The sequence below is a fragment of the Leptodactylus fuscus genome, chromosome 5 (genome assembly GCF_031893055.1).
Source record: "Leptodactylus fuscus isolate aLepFus1 chromosome 5, aLepFus1.hap2, whole genome shotgun sequence".
Classification (NCBI taxonomy): Eukaryota; Metazoa; Chordata; class Amphibia; order Anura; family Leptodactylidae; genus Leptodactylus; species Leptodactylus fuscus.
Window position 1 is genome coordinate 27,654,463 of NC_134269.1, and position 18,615 is coordinate 27,673,077.

Genomic DNA, 18,615 nt, shown 5'->3' on the forward strand with positions numbered 1-18,615 from the left:
ATGAGTCATGAGTGCACTTCCCAGCTTACATTGCACCTCCCTCACTAAACATAGGAACATAGCTGATACTGCTTCCAGAATCCAAAGAGTCAAGCAAGTAATTTAGTGCCCAGAGAAGACAACATAGGCAATAAAGGCTGTATGAAAGAAAGATAGAAATGGAAGCCTCACTTGTTGGTCATGCTACACAGAAACAATGGTGGGAAAGTATACAGGCTGTTTGTAGACCTGCCCCTTTTCCTATAATGTGTCTCCACGACTCTGCTGTTGAAGACGGATTCCACTTGACAAGAGACAATGGACTGCGATTAAAAGGGAAGGGAGAAACGCAGAGTCCAGAAAACTTTTGGAAATTTTTTGTTGAAAACGTCATTATTGGTAAATAAAATAATTTAAAGGGATTCTACCACTAAAACACTTTTTTTTCTAGTTACCACGTCGGAATAGCCTTTAAAAAGGCTATTCGTCTCTTACCTGTGGAAGTGCTCTCCGCCACGCCGTTCGTTCAAAATACCGGTTTGTACCGGTATGCTAATTAGTTCTCTCGCAGTGATGGGGGTGTCCCCATCGCAGGAGCAGCGATGGGGGCGTCCCCATTGCAGCTCGAAAACCGACCGCAGCGCCACCTCTCTGGTCTTCGGTGTCCTCCCCTTGCTTCTTCAGCATCTGTCAGACGCCTGCGCAGTATGCTCTCTGTTCGGCGAAGATTGCCGAACGTACTGCGCATGCGCGAAATTGCGGTGCCCGCACTATGGCTGGGACCGCAATTTCGCGCATGCGCAGTACGTTCGGCAATCTTCGCCGAACAGAGCGTACTGCGCAGGCGTCCGACAGATGCTGAAGAAGCAAGGGGAGGACACCGAAGACCATACTGGTTTGTTCAAACCTCCAGCCACCTCTGGATGGTTTAATAGTCTCTGACAGGTTCCCTTTAAATTTCATTTAGATTTGCTGTGACATATAATAAATTGTATTATAAAGAAAATTTACATTGTATAGACAATAGGGCTGAGCGATTGGGATCGGAAAAGTTTGTATCCCGATTGGTGAGCGAGCAAATTTCACGATCGTGATCAGGATCGGCTGGAAATGATCGGAAATCGAATTTTAAAATCGATCCTGAAATCTCAAGATCGGCTCAACCTTAATAGACAATAATCAAAGTTATCTAATATTACTTGATTTCCTTGTGAAGTACTTTCTGCGGGCACTCCGCGACCACCACTATACTGTATGATTTGTGGTCAGTTTTTAGAAGAACCATACAATATGTTGCCTCAATAATGGTTCCATGAATCGGCCAAGTAATTTGCGTTCAGTTGTCTAAATAATGAAGCTATACAGTGGCACCACCAATATACAAGGCAAAAATAAAATACTATACAGTACATGCACAACAATGTCACATACTATCAATGTAAATGCCGCAGATCAGAGCTCAGATAATACCAACATACCATGAACAGTTCCCAATATAAAGCATTTTAAGAACAGTACAATAAATTAAGAGGTACAACCATCAATCCAACCCCCAAAAATATAAATAGCATAGCAACGGGTTGAACTATCAGTAAAAATTCAAAAACTGTTAGTATAATATTGGGTACTAGATGTTTGAGCTCCTGGTACACAATCCCACCACAGTTCATAGGTCAAAAGCCCATTTATGTAAAAAGTCATCAATAAGAAACTCAATGATTAAAAAAATTCCCAAAAATAATGGAGTCACTTTCATCTGATGCCCAAAGTAGCGGCTCATCCGGGAATAAGGAAAGAGCGATACAGAGCATGTAGTACTGACCTATACTGTAGAGAGGCGCCACTAGTCAGTGACTTCACTTCTCTAATGCTTGGGCTTACCGATGAAATGACCATACTGGTTTGTTCCAACCTCCAGCCAAGCATTGTATGTGGAATCTAGATTCAAGTTACAATGGGCCATAAAAAAAATATTGCATGCTGAGATCTAGCGACCACTAGGGACCACTCAGTATAAATGTGCCCAGCAAAAAGATCCCCAACTAGAACTATCTCATACAATAGTCCCTCCAATGGGTTCAGGATACAACAGACTTTACATACAATGCTTGTCTGAAGGTTCACGGCCATTTCACAGAGTTCCTTCAAAAACTGTCTGCCGATGTAGCGAGAAGACTTGTTGGAAGACAAAGAATGGTCAAACTGAATATTAATGGGTTTTAGATGTATTTTTCCTTCCTTCACTTTATTTTGTTTATTGGCAAAAATAAACCATTAACGTTTTATTTTTGAAAGCTTAAAACCTTTGCACATTGCTGTACATGTGCGGTTATCGTCATGCAAAGAATAAAGACGATGTGGTGAGTCCCTACAATTGTGCGGATTCTTGTGGTTCTCGAGAGTAGGATACATCGATCGATGATGGACAATTAATATTTAAATCATAAAAAATGTTTAATGCTGCAGTGTCCATTCCTCAGATGAGGAATACAAAACTTTGTCAAAAACCAAAATTCTGAAATGTTATAGTAAATAACAAATTTACTACATGGAATGGCAGATTGGACCACACTTATGTCTTACTCTAAAAACATCCATACGGTGTTCATGGTAAAAGCCTCTGTATTCTTTAATAGAGATGAGCGAGTAGTATTCGATCGAGTAGGTATTCGATCGCATATTACGGTATTCGAAATTCTCGGACTCGATCGAGTACCACTCGCTATTCGAATGGAAAAGTTTGATGCAGAACCAGCATTGATTGGCCGAATGCTATACAGTCGGCCAATCAACGCTGGTTCTTCTCCTACCTTTAGAAGTCTTCTCCGTGCAGCTTCCCTGCGGCGTCTTCCGGCTCTGAATTCACTCTGACAGGCATCAAGCCTGGGCAGAGCCATCTGCGCATGCCTGCACTGCATTTTCTTGTAGTGCGGGTATGCGCAGTCGGCTCTGCCCAGGCCCGATGCCTGGCAGAGTGAATTCAGAGCCGGAAGATGCCGCGGGGACGCTGCACGGAGAAGACTTCTCAGAGGATCCAGCCCGACCCTCACTCGTGGACTTGGTAAGTGTAATTTGATCGAATGTTGCCTACCCCTGAAACAAGCATTTTCCCCCCATAGACTATAATAGGGTTTGATATTCGATTCGAGTAGTCGGATATTGAACGGCTACTCGAAACGAATATCGAATATCAAACATTTTACTGTTCGCGCATCTCTATTCTTTAACATAGTCTGGCGCTAAATGAGAAATACTCTTCTGCCACATCTGTAGTCATAGACATAAAGACCTGTTTCCTCTGTACCTGGTGCCTTGTGTAGAGATCGAGAACATATTACCAGTGAGGATTCCTTTTATCATGTTCTGGACAATCTGGAAGTTTTATTAAATTAAATCATTTTGGATTATTTTACCACTTGGGGACTGTTCAGATATTACTACAGATCTAATACGCCATAGGAGAATGGATTGTAGATGTGCTCCTTAACCACGTCCTATCACGTCATTGGCTTTTCCTATCCAAGACTGTGCCACTTTCTACACGTATCTTGATGTTTTCTGAAACTAGAGGGATTCTATCATTAGAATCCCATTTTTTTACTAATATCAAATAGGAATAGCCTTAAGAAAGGCTCTTCTTCCCCTACCTTTAGAATTCTGCTCCATGCCACCTTTCTGTAAGTATCCCGTTTTTTCTCGGTATGCTAATGAGTCTCCAGAAAACACAGGGGGCATTCCCTCATGCTCAAACAGTACTGGGGGCATCCTCTGTGTTTCTAGAAAACTCTCCAGTGTCGCCTCCATCTTCTACAGCCACGCCATTCCACTGCATCCTCTGTGTTGTCTTCTTCTTGCGATCCTGTCTTTGGTATGTACAGTAAATCCTCCACAAGCGTATTCGGCTCTGCCTTCGGGCAGAGATGACTGCGCCTGTCTGTTCGGCCATTTTACTGTGGCCGCTTACAGGAACAGTACAACGGTTGAACAGACAGGCGCAGTCGGCTCTGCCCGATGGAAAAACTGACTGTGCATGCACCAGATTTACATCCCGAAGACAGGATCATCGGAATAAGAAAACGCAGAGGACTTGGAGGAGAGGCGCGGCTGTAGAAGATGAAGGCAGCACTGGAGAGTTTTCAAGCAGCACAAGGGGCGCCCCCAGTGCTGTTTGAGCATAGGGGAACGCCCCCTGTGCTGCCTGGAGACTCATTAGCATCCCAAGAAAAACCGGGATATTTGCGCGGAGAAGAATTCTAAAGGTAGGGGAAGGATAGCCTTTAGCGATTCTAAAGATAGAATCCCTTTAAATTATCATCAGTATTAGAATATTGATATTAAGTTTCTATTTATAAATCACTTTTTGAATTGCTCTTAGTATGTCTTTATTCCTCAAACTGTACACTAGAGGGTTAACCAATGGAACCAAAGTAACAAGTATGACTGACAGGATAGTGTCAGGTCCTTGGGAATATTGCATGTACAAGGACATGGCTGAACCATAATACAGCACAACCACTGTTATATGAGACGTACAGTTTGAGAAAGTCTTCCATCTCCCAGTTCTTGATTGAATTTTAAGGACGGTCCTGATGATGCAGGCATAGGAAATCAAAATCAGTAGAAACGGGATGGTTCCAATGCAAAATCCATCGACTACAATGAACTTCCTGAAGAAAGTGGTGTCACTGGATGATGCAATGAGAAGGGCTTTGAGATCACAGAAGAAGTTTCGAACTTCAACAAAACCTAAGAAACGCAAACTACATGTAAAACAGGTAAGAATCAAAGAATTAATGGAAGCCATAAACCATGCAGGAAATGCTAAGCATATACAAGTCTGTTTTCTCATAATGAGAGAATACTGGAGAGGGAAACAAATTGCCACATAGCGGTCAATGGCCATGGACGCCAATAAGAAGCTCTCCGTATCGGCAAAAAACAAAAATAGGTACAATTGGGCAATACAAGCCATGTAAGACACAACATGGTCACCGGTGTAAGATATGTGCAGCAGTTTGGGGAGTGTGGTTGAGACATACAAGATATCCAGGACTGAGAGATTGGAAAGGAAGAAGTACATGGATGTATGAAGCTGAGGATCAAGATAGATCAATGAAATGATGGAAAAATTACCTGCTAGAATGCCAAAATAAGCCAACACCACTGTCATTAGAAGTATCACCCTCCCATTTGCTGTCACAGGGAAGGAGGATATGTAGAATTCAGTAACTGAAGTGTAATTTTTTAGGTCTCGATACATTCTCATGCCTGATGAAGGCAAGGATCCAATGTAGAATAGTAGAATAGTTTACATTTTATGTCAAGACTCTTCAAAGGACAAAAAGAAAACAAAACAGGTTTCAGCTCACCCATGTATTGTATATACCATTGTAGCACCTTCTTCGAGAAGATTATTATTCAGTAAACCACTGTTTAATACAATTGTGGCCAAACATAGGTATATGAAGCTCTGTATTATATATTAGATGCAGAGACTGGTTGAGCTTGGTGGGCGAACATGTCCAAATGGGCCCCCAAGTTAGGTATAGGTAGTATAGAAGTTGGATAGGTAGGTGTATCTATAAGTAGAATTTGAAGAAAAATGAATGAGATACACTAAAATATAACTTTTATTATTCTATTAAAAGTGAAGATAAAATAAAATAATTTGCTCAAAATATTTACTCATTAGTTTTGTGTGCAAGGTGTGTAGGAAACATATAGAGACCTATACCCACTATATATTCATATCAGATAATAAATCCTAAGATTCAGGTATCTAGCTGTCTATTGTTTGTCCAGCTAGTATATATCTGATGACTCACCTATAGGGTTGAGCCGATCTTGACTTTTCAGGATCGATTTTAAAATCCGATTTCCGATCATTTTTCATTCGAACCCGATCTCGATCCCAATTCCGATCCCAATGCAAGTCAATGGGATTTTTTTTATTAATCGGAGATCGGATTTTAAAAGCAATCCTATTCACTATACAGCATGGAATCTAAGAATTGTTAGAATCCACGCTGTGTAGTGAATCACTAAGTAGCCAGAGGATTTTTTTTTTTTAATCCTCTGGCTACTTAGTCCCCCCTGGTGTCCACTTACCTCCAGAGATGGCTGGTCCGGTGCCCGGTGCCTTCCTTCTTCTTTGCCTCGCTGCCGCTGCACGCTGCTCTTCTTCCTTCGCTGCCCCTCTCTGCCAGGTTAGGAGAGTGTGAGGGGGTTAGGAGAGTGTGGGCAGGTACTGGGAGGGGAGACGTCACGTCTCCCCGCCCTGTACCCGCCCACACTCTCCTAAGCCACAAGCCCCGCCTACCTAGTGCTTTAAACACTAACCTGGGAGGCAGAGCAGCAAGGCAAGAAGAAGGAGGGCACTGGAGCAGCCATCTCTAGAGGTAAGTAGCTTCTAGAGATGTTAGTCTAGTCTCCCATTAGAATGAATGGAGGCAGCCGGCGCACAAGGGGTTAAGGCTGTGTGCCAGTTGCTTCCATTCATTCCTATGGAACTGCAGCGGAGCCTTCACAATGAGTATACAGCATATACTCAGTGTGAAGGCTAAGCAAAGCATTGTGGGAAAAGATCACCGATCTCGATCCCACATAAAAGATTGTGTTCGGAATTCCGATGGCGATCGTGATCTCGATCACCGATCGGAATCCGATCTTTTCCGAACACGATCGCTCAACCCTACTCACCTAGCAACTTATAGTTTACAAGTTGTCCGTGTTGTGATTATCAATTACTAGTGAGTCCTGCAGTGGTTTGGAAACTCAATGCTAGACGCTAACTAGATAAGAGGGAAGAAGGGGTATGACCAATTTGGGTCCACACATTAAAAGGACCAACTTTCAACCAATTCTAAGGGATTGTCAGCCACATTGAAACCCCCCTTCCCCCAAATTAGGAGCAACTGGCAACTGCTCCGAAGCGTACAAAGTTTGCCCACATACTAGTGTCAATCACACATTCATACACTGACTCTTGTTTGTCCGGGTATTGGCTAGTCTAATGATTCAATTCACACCAAGTTGAAGCCACACAACTGCCTGACGCGTTTCTGCTGCGTATTGCAGCTCGTCAGAGGCAGACACACACACATAATTAGTCTAGTTCGAAGATTAGAGCTTTTAGAGCACTGTAACGAGCATCAAAGTAACATGCCCGGTCAGACGTGATGTATGGCCATCTCACCAACAACAGTGTTGGAATTGATAAACATTTTTGTTTGCGGCATAACAAAGGTATTGTCTTGGGGTTTTTTATGTTTACATTTATATTTGTGCAGTTACCTTCAGTTCCCTTCTGGTCATATTCTGGCCTATTTCTGGTCCGTATACTTTAGGAGTTGCACCCTGGAATGTTGGACTGAAATGACCTCTACACTTAGATTTATACTAGCAAGCAATACATTAATTGTATGCGTTACAGGTGTGAATAGGGGTGAATCTAAGACAGAGAAAGGATCAGGTGAGAAAATTGGGGAGCACAAAACAGGGAATAGAGACGGTGTCGTCTAAGCTCATATAACTTCAACAAATTAGGATAACATCACACCAACAGACAAAAGCAAGCAGAGGTGTAGTTATGGTGGAAGCAGGAGGGTCTTAGTTTCTTAGTTCAGATGGAAGGAACATTGTGGAGTGGAGATGGAAGACAGAGTCAGATGAGAATGAGAGAGTTGTGGTTGACATCATCTATGAGAATGGAGAATGGTGGTTACCATCATCTATGAGAATGGAGAGTGGTGATTGACATCGTCTACGCAGACCGAGTTGTGTTGAGAAAAACCGAGCCAAGTCAACCTAGTACCATGAAATGGAAAAGTGGCTTTTGAGTCATAGAGAGTCAGGGATTCAATACATTAAAATTATGATGATGCCATAGAATGCGAAAACTACTGTCTAATATAACGGTGACAGTCTCAAGACTCAGGTATCAGTATATCTGTGGTGCTCCCTACATCAACAAATGGAGTGCCCTGTGCGACTGCACAAATGGATAGCCTAGCGAAACACTGACTTCTATTGTTACTTGATGTCTCTGACTAGACAGATTTATAGTCTACTGAAAATTTTTACTTTCTGGGACTATTCTGGGATAGGTTGTACAAAACTAAAAAAATATAAGAAAAAAATAGAACCTCCCATAGAACTAACTATAGTTATCTAGCATACTAATCAGTTAGGATTAAAAACAAAAATTGTCTATGTAGTCAACAGGTTTCCCGTACTAGGTTACAACTCAGAGCCATTCAAGTTGACCATGAATGTAAGAACTTTCTATGGTCTGGCAGTGGTCAGAAACCGGGACATAGAGCAGGGTCCCCAGTCTGGAAATCATGGTTGGTTTTCAGACCAGTCCCAGACCATAAACAGTTCCTGAATTCATGGTCATATCCATTGGCTGTCACCACTAAGATGGTTTAAAGCTTTAAAACACAAATTAAAAAAAAAAAAAAAACATTCAAGAATGTTTAATTTGTACTTGTCTGAAAAATTGTATAAAGTTATCTTTATGACAAAGCCCACAAAGTTCAGGAAACCCTCCAAAACATAATATATTTGATGTAATACTGGTAGGTTTGTTAAAGGGGATGTTGAGTTTCAGCAAATAAATTCATCCACGGTCCTATCCATTAGCTGTCACGTCTAATATGGTGAGAGAAAATCTTCAAAACTCAAATTTTTAAAAATTATTTATAGTCAAAATTGTTTTATTTCTAATTGTCGGAAAATTTTTATATGTTTATGTCCATGATGAAGCCCTTTAAAAAAAAAAAATTCTTCTGACACCAAATGATACAGTCCTCTTGATACAGAAAGCATTCTGGAAAATCGTAGAACTTGTCAATATACAAACAATGACATGTATTTGCCGAAACTGGACAACCCCTTTAACAAACCTACCACTGGTACATGAAATAGCGCCCCTGAATGTCTAATTCTAAAAGCATCGTCTCTATGTTCATGGTAATAGCCTTTGTAGCCAGTTTCGGGCAGGAAACGGAAACCTGAAATCGGAGACGCCGGGCCCAGTAAATGTGAAATTCTGTTCCTTCATATCCATAGTCGTAAAACATGGATCCTCCGTACCTGTGTCTTGTGTATTGATAGTGAAACACATTCTATTACCAGTGAGGATTCTTTTTATCATATTCTGGTTCACTTGGGAGTTTATGGTAAATGAAATAATTTCTGATCACTTGGGGGCTGTTAATATGTTGTTGTTGATCTAATACCCAGAGGGAGAATGGATTGTGGTTGTGTTCCTTAACTGCTTCCTATCACAGTATTGACTTTCCAGTCCTAATATACTGTGCCACCTTCTATAAGTTGACCTTACACTCCTCTCACAGTATTCCAGTCCCCCCATTTTTTTCTGCCCTGCCATCCTTGACCGGTAACACCAAAACCAATAGATGGATTTACCTGTCTGTTATGACCACCATCACCATGATTAGTAGGGTCACTGCTGCCCATAGTCTTGGCAAATGGAAAGGGCTACCTTTGTCATTTGACTGATATTCCGAGAACAAGGACTGAGAGTGGTGATGGGCTTATACTGTATAAATAACATAGGACCAGGGATCAACAAAGGCCTACCTTGGGTACATACACCCCTCAGATTGGCCACTGCCAATTTAACGATGCCCTACATCAGTTTGATCTCAATACTTCACGAAGAGATACAAATCATGTCGCGAAACATGTAGAAGTAGATGCAAATTTAAGGGACAGTTCGAGAGCTTAGGAGGGAGGGGAGATTCTGTGGGCCAATTTGGGGATCGTTGTTGTAAGAATATGAAGACAATTCTCTCTGGGCCTTGTAGGACCAGAAAATAATATTTTTAACTAAGCATTATGGATATTTAATGAAACTCAATAATATCACTTGGAGCTAGTCTGGCTGCTAAAATCTTGGGCCAATGCCTGATCACTAGCTTTTCTCTCTTTACAGTAATATATGGGGGATCATCAAATATAGGTGTTATTATACACCAACGTGAGGAGGTAACTATACATATAGTAGCAGCTGCATTGCTGAGAATACACCTCCATCTGGATTTGTGGTATATCTACCCATATTTTCATCCCCCTCAGTCCATTATATGACAATGTATTAGGTCTTAACTAAAGACAGTAGTGAAAGTATGATTTGAACGAGTAAGTTTTCATTGGTGCTACATCAAAAACTTTACCCATGTGGTGGCAACCATCTAGGAAAGAGTAAAAAGTCATCCTGGGGACCAAAGATTTAGAAAGATATCTATAGCACTAGAAGATGTGCAGCTCACCAGGGTAGATCCAGGGGAGATGAAGAAACATTAAAAAAAAAAGTGTTACTAACCTCTCCTGGATCTGGTGTTACTCCCAGCAGGCTTCAGGCCTTTATGGTGATGTCCCAGGTGTTATGTGAGCCAGGTAGACATTATTATACTGTATGTCACAATGCTAGCTTGGCCCAAGTGATATATGTACAATGCTGAAGAAGACCAAAAGCTGAAGGGATTGTGCCAGGATAGGTAAGTAACAGTGGTTTCTATGTTTGTCACCTCCTTGAATCTCCAATCATTATACAGAGTATAAAAATAGTTCATGGGTGGGCCACTATGGGACATAATTAGAGATGAGTGAGTAGTACTCGATTGAGTAGGTGTTCGATCAAATACTACGGTATTCGAAATACTCGTACTCAATCGAATACTACAAGCTGTTCGAAGTTAAGATTCGATGCAGAACCAGCGTTGATTGGCCGAATGCTATACATTGCCAATCAACGCTGGTTCTTCTCCTACCTTTAGAAGTCTTCTCCCTGCGCAGCGCTCCCGCGTCCTCTTCCGGCTCTTCATTCACTCTGCTTAGGTATCGGGCCTGGGCAGAGCCTACTGCGCATGTCCACGCTACAAGAAAATGGCCACTTACACTGTTGATCGGGTTGATCGAATGTTGCGTACCCCTGAAACGAGCATTTCCCCCCATAGACTATAATGGGGTTCGAAACCCGTTCGAACAGTTGAACAGTGTTAGTGTTAGTGTTCGCTCATCTGTAGACATAATAGTGTGCAGGGGCCGCTCTGGAGTATAATACCGCATGCAGGGGCCGCTGTGGAGCATAATACCCCGTGTATGGGCTGCTGTGGAACATTATAACGTGTGTAAATAGAGTTTTATACTGTCTGGGGGCCAGGAAAAGGGGTGCTATGCTGTTGGGTGGCCCCAAGTCAAAATTTTGCAGGGGGTTCCAGTCTTTGCTAGTTACACCAACTGATAATGGGTTGTTAGGAAGGGGCATATTATATAAGGGGCTTTATGAGCTTAAGAGGTGTTATTTATATAATGTATTATTAATAGAGATGAGCGAGTAGATATTCGTTTCGAGTAGCCCCTCATTATTCGACTACTCGAATCGAATATCGAACCCTATTATACTATATATATATTATGGGGGGAAAATGCTCGTTTCAGGGGTAGGCAACATTCGATCAAGCTGAAATTACCAAGTCCACGAGTGAGGGTCGGGCTGGATTCTCCAAGAAGTCTTCTCCGCGCAGCGTCCTCAAGGCATCTTCCAGCTCTGAATTCACTCTGCTAGGCATTGGGCCTGGGCAGAGCCGACTGCGCATGCCCGCACTACAAGAAAATGGCCGCTTAAAGTCAAAACGGCCATTTTCTTGTAGTGCGGGCATGCGCAGTCGGCTCTGCCCAGGCCCGATGCCTGGCAGAGTGAATTCAGAGCCGGAAGACGTCGCGGCCAATAGGCAGCGGCCAATTTGCTACATAGCGTTTGTCCTACCTCTCAGTTGGTGTAAAAAAGTTCCCCATTTTTTCCTGGTAGTGAGGGTCTAACCTGGTGGAGATCCAGCAGTCATCCCTCCGCCAAATGGTGACAATTTGGCTGTCACTGCACAAGCAAGTTAGCATACATCAGGCCATTTGCGCAAGTGACTCTGAGGGACTTCCTACATCCATCTCCACTGCATACTGCCACGGTGTGTCTGGGTCATCTGCCTTGTCCTCCTCATCTCCCTCTTGCTGTTCTGGTCACTCCTGCTCCTCCTCTCCACTCATTTGGCTAGACATTGCTTATGCTCCAATGTCTTCCTCCTCCTCCAATTCATCCCCCACAGGGCTCATGTGCCCGTGAGATGTTGGTGCCACCTCTCCAGTCCCCTGACCAGCCAGATTGAAAAGCAGGTAGCAGCAGCTATAGGAGGCCATACAGTGACTCGTTGACAAAGTGTGGTGAAACAGCATGGATCATTTAATCCAGAATGTGAATCAGTTGAATGACATTGTTCATCCCATAGTCCTAGCGACTGACTAACAAAGTGAATTCCTCAAAGGAAACGAGCAAATGGCAGGTGTCATGCTTGAACTGACACTGGCTAACGTTAAAGTAACACAGGGGAGTACCTCTGTCTGCTTGTGTCATAAAGAAATTGTTTGTGATACAAGAAGACTTTTCTCTGTTCATATGGTCGATCCAAAATATGGAGGCTTATGCAATGACTGACTAGGAGGAGGAGGAGCATCAAGACCATCAGATGAAGACACAGCTTCCTTCGGCTGAGGTGGTGGAGCCTTGACTGCCTGAAATGGGGTGCTTGATCCAAAAATTCCTGCGGCAGTATGGACCGCCACATTGGAGCCACTGCTCTCCCAGGCCACTTTATGGTGATTATGCATATGTTGATGCAGGGCTGTGGTGCCAACATTGGCCATGCTTCACCTTCTGCCCACAGATTTAACATATGGCCATGTTCACCTCCCCCAGTGGCTTAACAAAAAACTGCCACACCAACTAGGTGATTTTATCCCAACATTCCGCACTAACTGACTGCTACCTCCACTGCTTCTGTGAACCCCTACACCACTGCTTTCTGGGCAGGTAGGCTGCTGCAAAGCAAGTGGTATACCTTGCAAATGTTTGGCACCCGACGTCCCACTGCTGCCACCCTGCTAACTCTGTCGCTGCCATCACCCTCTACTCCCAATTGCGATCAGCTACCTCATCATCCACTAATGTCTGCAGGTCACTGATGTCCTTCTCAATGATCTCTGAGCCAAGAGCTTGACTGCTCGCAACACCAGATTCCACGCCACTCTCCTCATCGCTACTTTCCCGCATACCAGAGGAAGTGGCAGATGTCTCCTCCAGATCTTGGCTGGGCACTAGCCTCGGCCGGCCAGTAGTAGCTCTTCCACACTGTATAGTGGCTCTGAGCCCATAGCATAGGGTACTTCTGTAAGTTAGGTAACAGAAAAGGACAGAGGCAGTACACCTGAGATTACAGGACCTTCTTCCGGGCCATGCCAACTAAAGAGTGTGTCTGACGAACCCTCTGAGTCTTGATTGGGGGTGTCTGATGTGTCTTGGTATGAAGTGGATGACCAAGTCAACCAGTCTACAACTGTTGGGTTGATGATCAAGACACAACCGCTACTTGACACTTGGAGCTCAGGCATCTATAAGTGACCCCAGCTGCCAAGGCCCCTTATTCTGCTATGAAGTGTGCCTGCACTAGAAGCATTTAGGCCTGTGTCCCACTCCTGTGCATGACTTGTTGCTTCTCTTTCTGATATACTGAGAAATGTCCTGTAATTTAATACTGGGAACAAAACAGCAAATATGTCCCTAATTTATTTCTCCACTGATAAACACCTTTAAATAAGTGTTAGAACAGACGACTGCAAAGATAACTGCATAAGAATTCCGTTTTCTTTGGCATAGTAGTACTAAAGGCCAGTAATGTTATACTTTGAACGAACCCCATATAAAAAACCGCTTTGAAAAATGCGTGAGAACAGATAACTGTCGATATTAGTGGATGATAATTCACTGGTTTTTGCTGTACTACACTGTAAAAGGCTTGTTGTGTTTCAGCTTGAACACACAGGTATGAGTAATGGGCAGCAGTATAATGGCAGTGAGTGCTGCAATGTTTATTGAGATTCTTGCTGTTAATAACACTGCAACCACCCCAAGTTGTTCTCTAATTTCCTCCCTATACTTTCTCTGAACTTGTATCCAGTTTCTGTCACTGTCCCTAGCTCCTGCTGATGTCTGTCCTTGCAGTAAGAGCAATGTGAAATGACTGTACCTAAAATGGTAGAAGGTTTTTATAGGGCTGTGACATCACAGGTCCAGCTGGCTGCTGATTAGCAGAACGCTTGGCATTGGGGGTGATTCCACGTTCCCAGAGTTCCCTGCCCCTGTCCTGCCATTTTATTAAAAAAATACAATTTGATGTGGAAATCCGGATTCTTGGCGAATCAAAGATTTCCTGAAATTTCAATCGAATTCTGCTCATGCAGCTTCAATTCGCTCATCTCTAATTATGTTTTGAATAGTCAGTAACTATTTTCAAACTACAAATCCACCCGAAATAATCCTCAACTCTGACTCAGACTCCATGACTCTGCTTTGCTTTGAAGTACATGATACTGATCTTTCCAAATGTGCAGATCATTTCTTTTTCATTTAAGTTTTTTTCAAGAACTAAAAATACATAAAAATTAGAGATGAGCGAACAGTGTTCTATCGAACTCATGTTCGATCGGATATTAGGCTGTTCGGCATGTTCGAATCGAATCGAACACCGCGTGGTAAAGTGCGCCATTACTCGATTCCCCTCCCACCTTCCCTGGCGCCTTTTTTGCTCCAATAACAGCGCAGGGTAGGTGGGACAGGAACTACGACACCGGTGACGTTGAAAAAAGTAGGCAAAACCCATTGGCTGCCGAAAACATGTGACCTCTAATTTAAAAGAACAGCGACGCCCAGCTTCGCGTCATTCTGAGCTTGCAATTCACCGAGGACGGAGGTTTCCGTCCAGCTAGCTAGGGCTTAGATTCTGGGTAGGCAGGGACAGGCTAGGATAGGAAGGAGAAGACAACCACAACAGCTCTTATAAGAGCTAAATTCCAGGGAGAAGCTTGTCAGTGTAACGTGGCACTGACGGGCTCAATCGCCGCAACCCAGCTTTCCCAGGATCCTGAATGGAATACACTGTCAGTGTATTCCCGTATACCCGATATATACCCCGATACCCGTTCCAACAGTGTGCCCCCCCACCTTCACCCCAGAAACACCCTGCAAGTCTCCTAGCAATAGAATTGGGGCTATATACACCCACAATTTTTACTACTGGTATACAGTGCCATTGTCTGACTGGGAATTCAAAGAGTATATTGGGAATACAAATACCCTCATTTCTTGCTACTGCCATATAGTGCCAGTTTCTGACTGGTAATTCAAAGAATATATTGGGGTTACGTGCACCCACAATTTTTACTACTGGTATACAGTGCCATTGTCTGACTGGGAATTCAAAGAGTATATTGGGAATACAAATACCCTCATTTCTTGCTACTGCCATATAGTGCCAGTTTCTGACTGGTAATTCAAAGAATATATTGGGGTTACGTGCACCCACAATTTTTACTACTGGTATACAGTGCCATTGTCTGACTGGGAATTCAAAGAATATATTGGGGTTATAAATACCCTCATTTCTTGCTACTGCCATATAGTGCCAGTTTCTGACTGGTAATTCAAAGAATATATTGGGGTTACGTGCACCCACAATTTTTACTACTGGTATACAGTGCCATTGTCTGACTGGGAATTCAAAGAGTATATTGGGAATACAAATACCCTCATTTCTTGCTACTGCCATATAGTGCCAGTGTCTGACTGGGAATTCAAAGAATATATTGGGGTTACGTGCACCCACAATTTTTACTACTGGTATACAGTGCCATTGTCTGACTGGGAATTCAAAGAGTATATTGAGAATACAAATACCCTCATTTCTTGCTACTGCCATATAGTGCCAGTTTCTGACTGGTAATTCAAAGAATATATTGGGGTTACGTGCACCCACAATTTTTACTACTGGTATACAGTGCCATTGTCTGACTGGGAATTCAAAGAGTATATTGGGAATACAAATACCCTCATTTCTTGCTACTGCCATATAGTGCCAGTTTCTGACTGGTAATTCAAAGAATATATTGGGGTTACGTGCACCCACAATTTTTACTACTGGTATACAGTGCCATTGTCTGACTGGGAATTCAAAGAGTATATTGGGAATACAAATACCCTCATTTCTTGCTACTGCCATATAGTGCCAGTTTCTGACTGGGAATTCAAAGAATATATTGGGGTTACGTGCACCCACAATTTTTACTACTGGTATACAGTGCCATTGTCTGACTGGGAATTCAAAGAGTATATTGGGAATACAAATACCCTCATTTCTTGCTACTGCCATATAGTGCCAGTTTCTGACTGGTAATTCAAAGAATATATTGGGGTTACGTGCACCCACAATTTTTACTACTGGTATACAGTGCCATTGTCTGACTGGGAATTCAAAGAATATATTGGGGTTATAAATACCCTCATTTCTTGCTACTGCCATATAGTGCCAGTTTCTGACTGGTAATTCAAAGAATATATTGGGGTTACGTGCACCCACAATTTTTACTACTGGTATACAGTGCCATTGTCTGACTGGGAATTCAAAGAGTATATTGGGAATACAAATACCCTCATTTCTTGCTACTGCCATATAATGCCAGTTTCTGACTGGTAATTCAAAGAATATATTGGGGTTACGTGCACCCACAATTTTTACTACTGGTATACAGTGCCATTGTCTGACTGGGAATTCAAAGAGTATATTGGGAATACAAATACCCTCATTTCTTGCTACTGCCATATAGTGCCAGTTTCTGACTGGGAATTCAAAGAATATATTGGGGTTACGTGCACCCACAATTTTTACTACTGGTATACAGTGCCATTGTCTGACTGGGAATTCAAAGAGTATATTGGGAATACAAATACCCTCATTTCTTGCTACTGCCATATAGTGCCAGTTTCTGACTGGGAATTCAAAGAATATATTGGGGTTACGTGCACCCACAATTTTTACTACTGGTATACAGTGCCATTGTCTGACTGGGAATTCAAAGAATATATTGGGGTTATAAATACCCTCATTTCTTGCTACTGCCATATAGTGCCAGTTTCTGACTGGTAATTCAAAGAATATATTGGGGTTACGTGCACCCACAATTTTTACTACTGGTATACAGTGCCATTGTCTGACTGGGAATTCAAAGAGTATATTGGGAATACAAATACCCTCATTTCGTGCTACTGCCATATAGTGCCAGTGTCTGACTGGGAATTCAAAGAATATATTGGGGTTACGTGCACCCACAATTTTTACTACTGGTATACAGTGCCATTGTCTGACTGGGAATTCAAAGAATATATTGGGGTTATAAATACCCTCATTTCTTGCTACTGCCATATAGTGCCAGTTTCTGACTGGTAATTCAAAGAATATATTGGGGTTACGTGCACCCACAATTTTTACTACTGGTATACAGTGCCATTGTCTGACTGGGAATTCAAAGAGTATATTGGGAATACAAATACCCTCATTTCTTGCTACTGCCATATAGTGCCAGTTTCTGACTGGTAATTCAAAGAATATATTGGGGTTACGTGCACCCACAATTTTTACTACTGGTATACAGTGCCATTGTCTGACTGGGAATTCAAAGAGTATATTGGGAATACAAATACCCTCATTTCTTGCTACTGCCATATAGTGCCAGTTTCTGACTGGGAATTCAAAGAATATATTGGGGTTACGTGCACCCACAATTTTTACTACTGGTATACAGTGCCATTGTCTGACTGGGAATTCAAAGAGTATATTGGGAATACAAATACCCTCATTTCTTGCTACTGCCATATAGTGCCAGTTTCTGACTGGTAATTCAAAGAATATATTGGGGTTACGTGCACCCACAATTTTTACTACTGGTATACAGTGCCATTGTCTGACTGGGAATTCAAAGAGTATATTGGGAATACAAATACCCTCATTTCTTGCTACTGCCATATAGTGCCAGTTTCTGACTGGGAATTCAAAGAATATATTGGGGTTACGTGCACCCACAATTTTTACTACTGGTATACAGTGCCATTGTCTGACTGGGAATTCAAAGAATATATGGGGGTTACGTGCACCCACAATTTTTACTACTGGTATACAGTGCCATTGTCTGACTGGGAATTCAAAGAGTATATTGGGAATACAAATACCCTCATTTCTTGCTACTGCCATATAGTGCCAGTGTCTGACTGGGAATTCAAAGAATATATTGGGGTTACGTGCACCCACAATTTTTACTACTGGTATACAGTGCCATTGTCTGACTGGGAATTCAAAGTATATATTGGGGTTATAAATACCCTCATTTCTTGCTACTGCCATATAGTGCCAGTTTCTGACTGGTAATTCAAAGAATATATTGGGGTTACGTGCACCCACAATTTTTACTACTGGTATACAGTGCCATTGTCTGACTGGGAATTCAAAGAGTATATTGGGAATACAAATACCCTCATTTCTTGCTACTGCCATATAGTGCCAGTGTCTGACTGGGAATTCAAAGAATATATTGGGGTTACGTGCACCCACAATTTTTACTACTGGTATACAGTGCCATTGTCTGACTGGGAATTCAAAGTATATATTGGGGTTATAAATACCCTCATTTCTTGCTACTGCCATATAGTGCCAGTTTCTGACTGGTAATTCA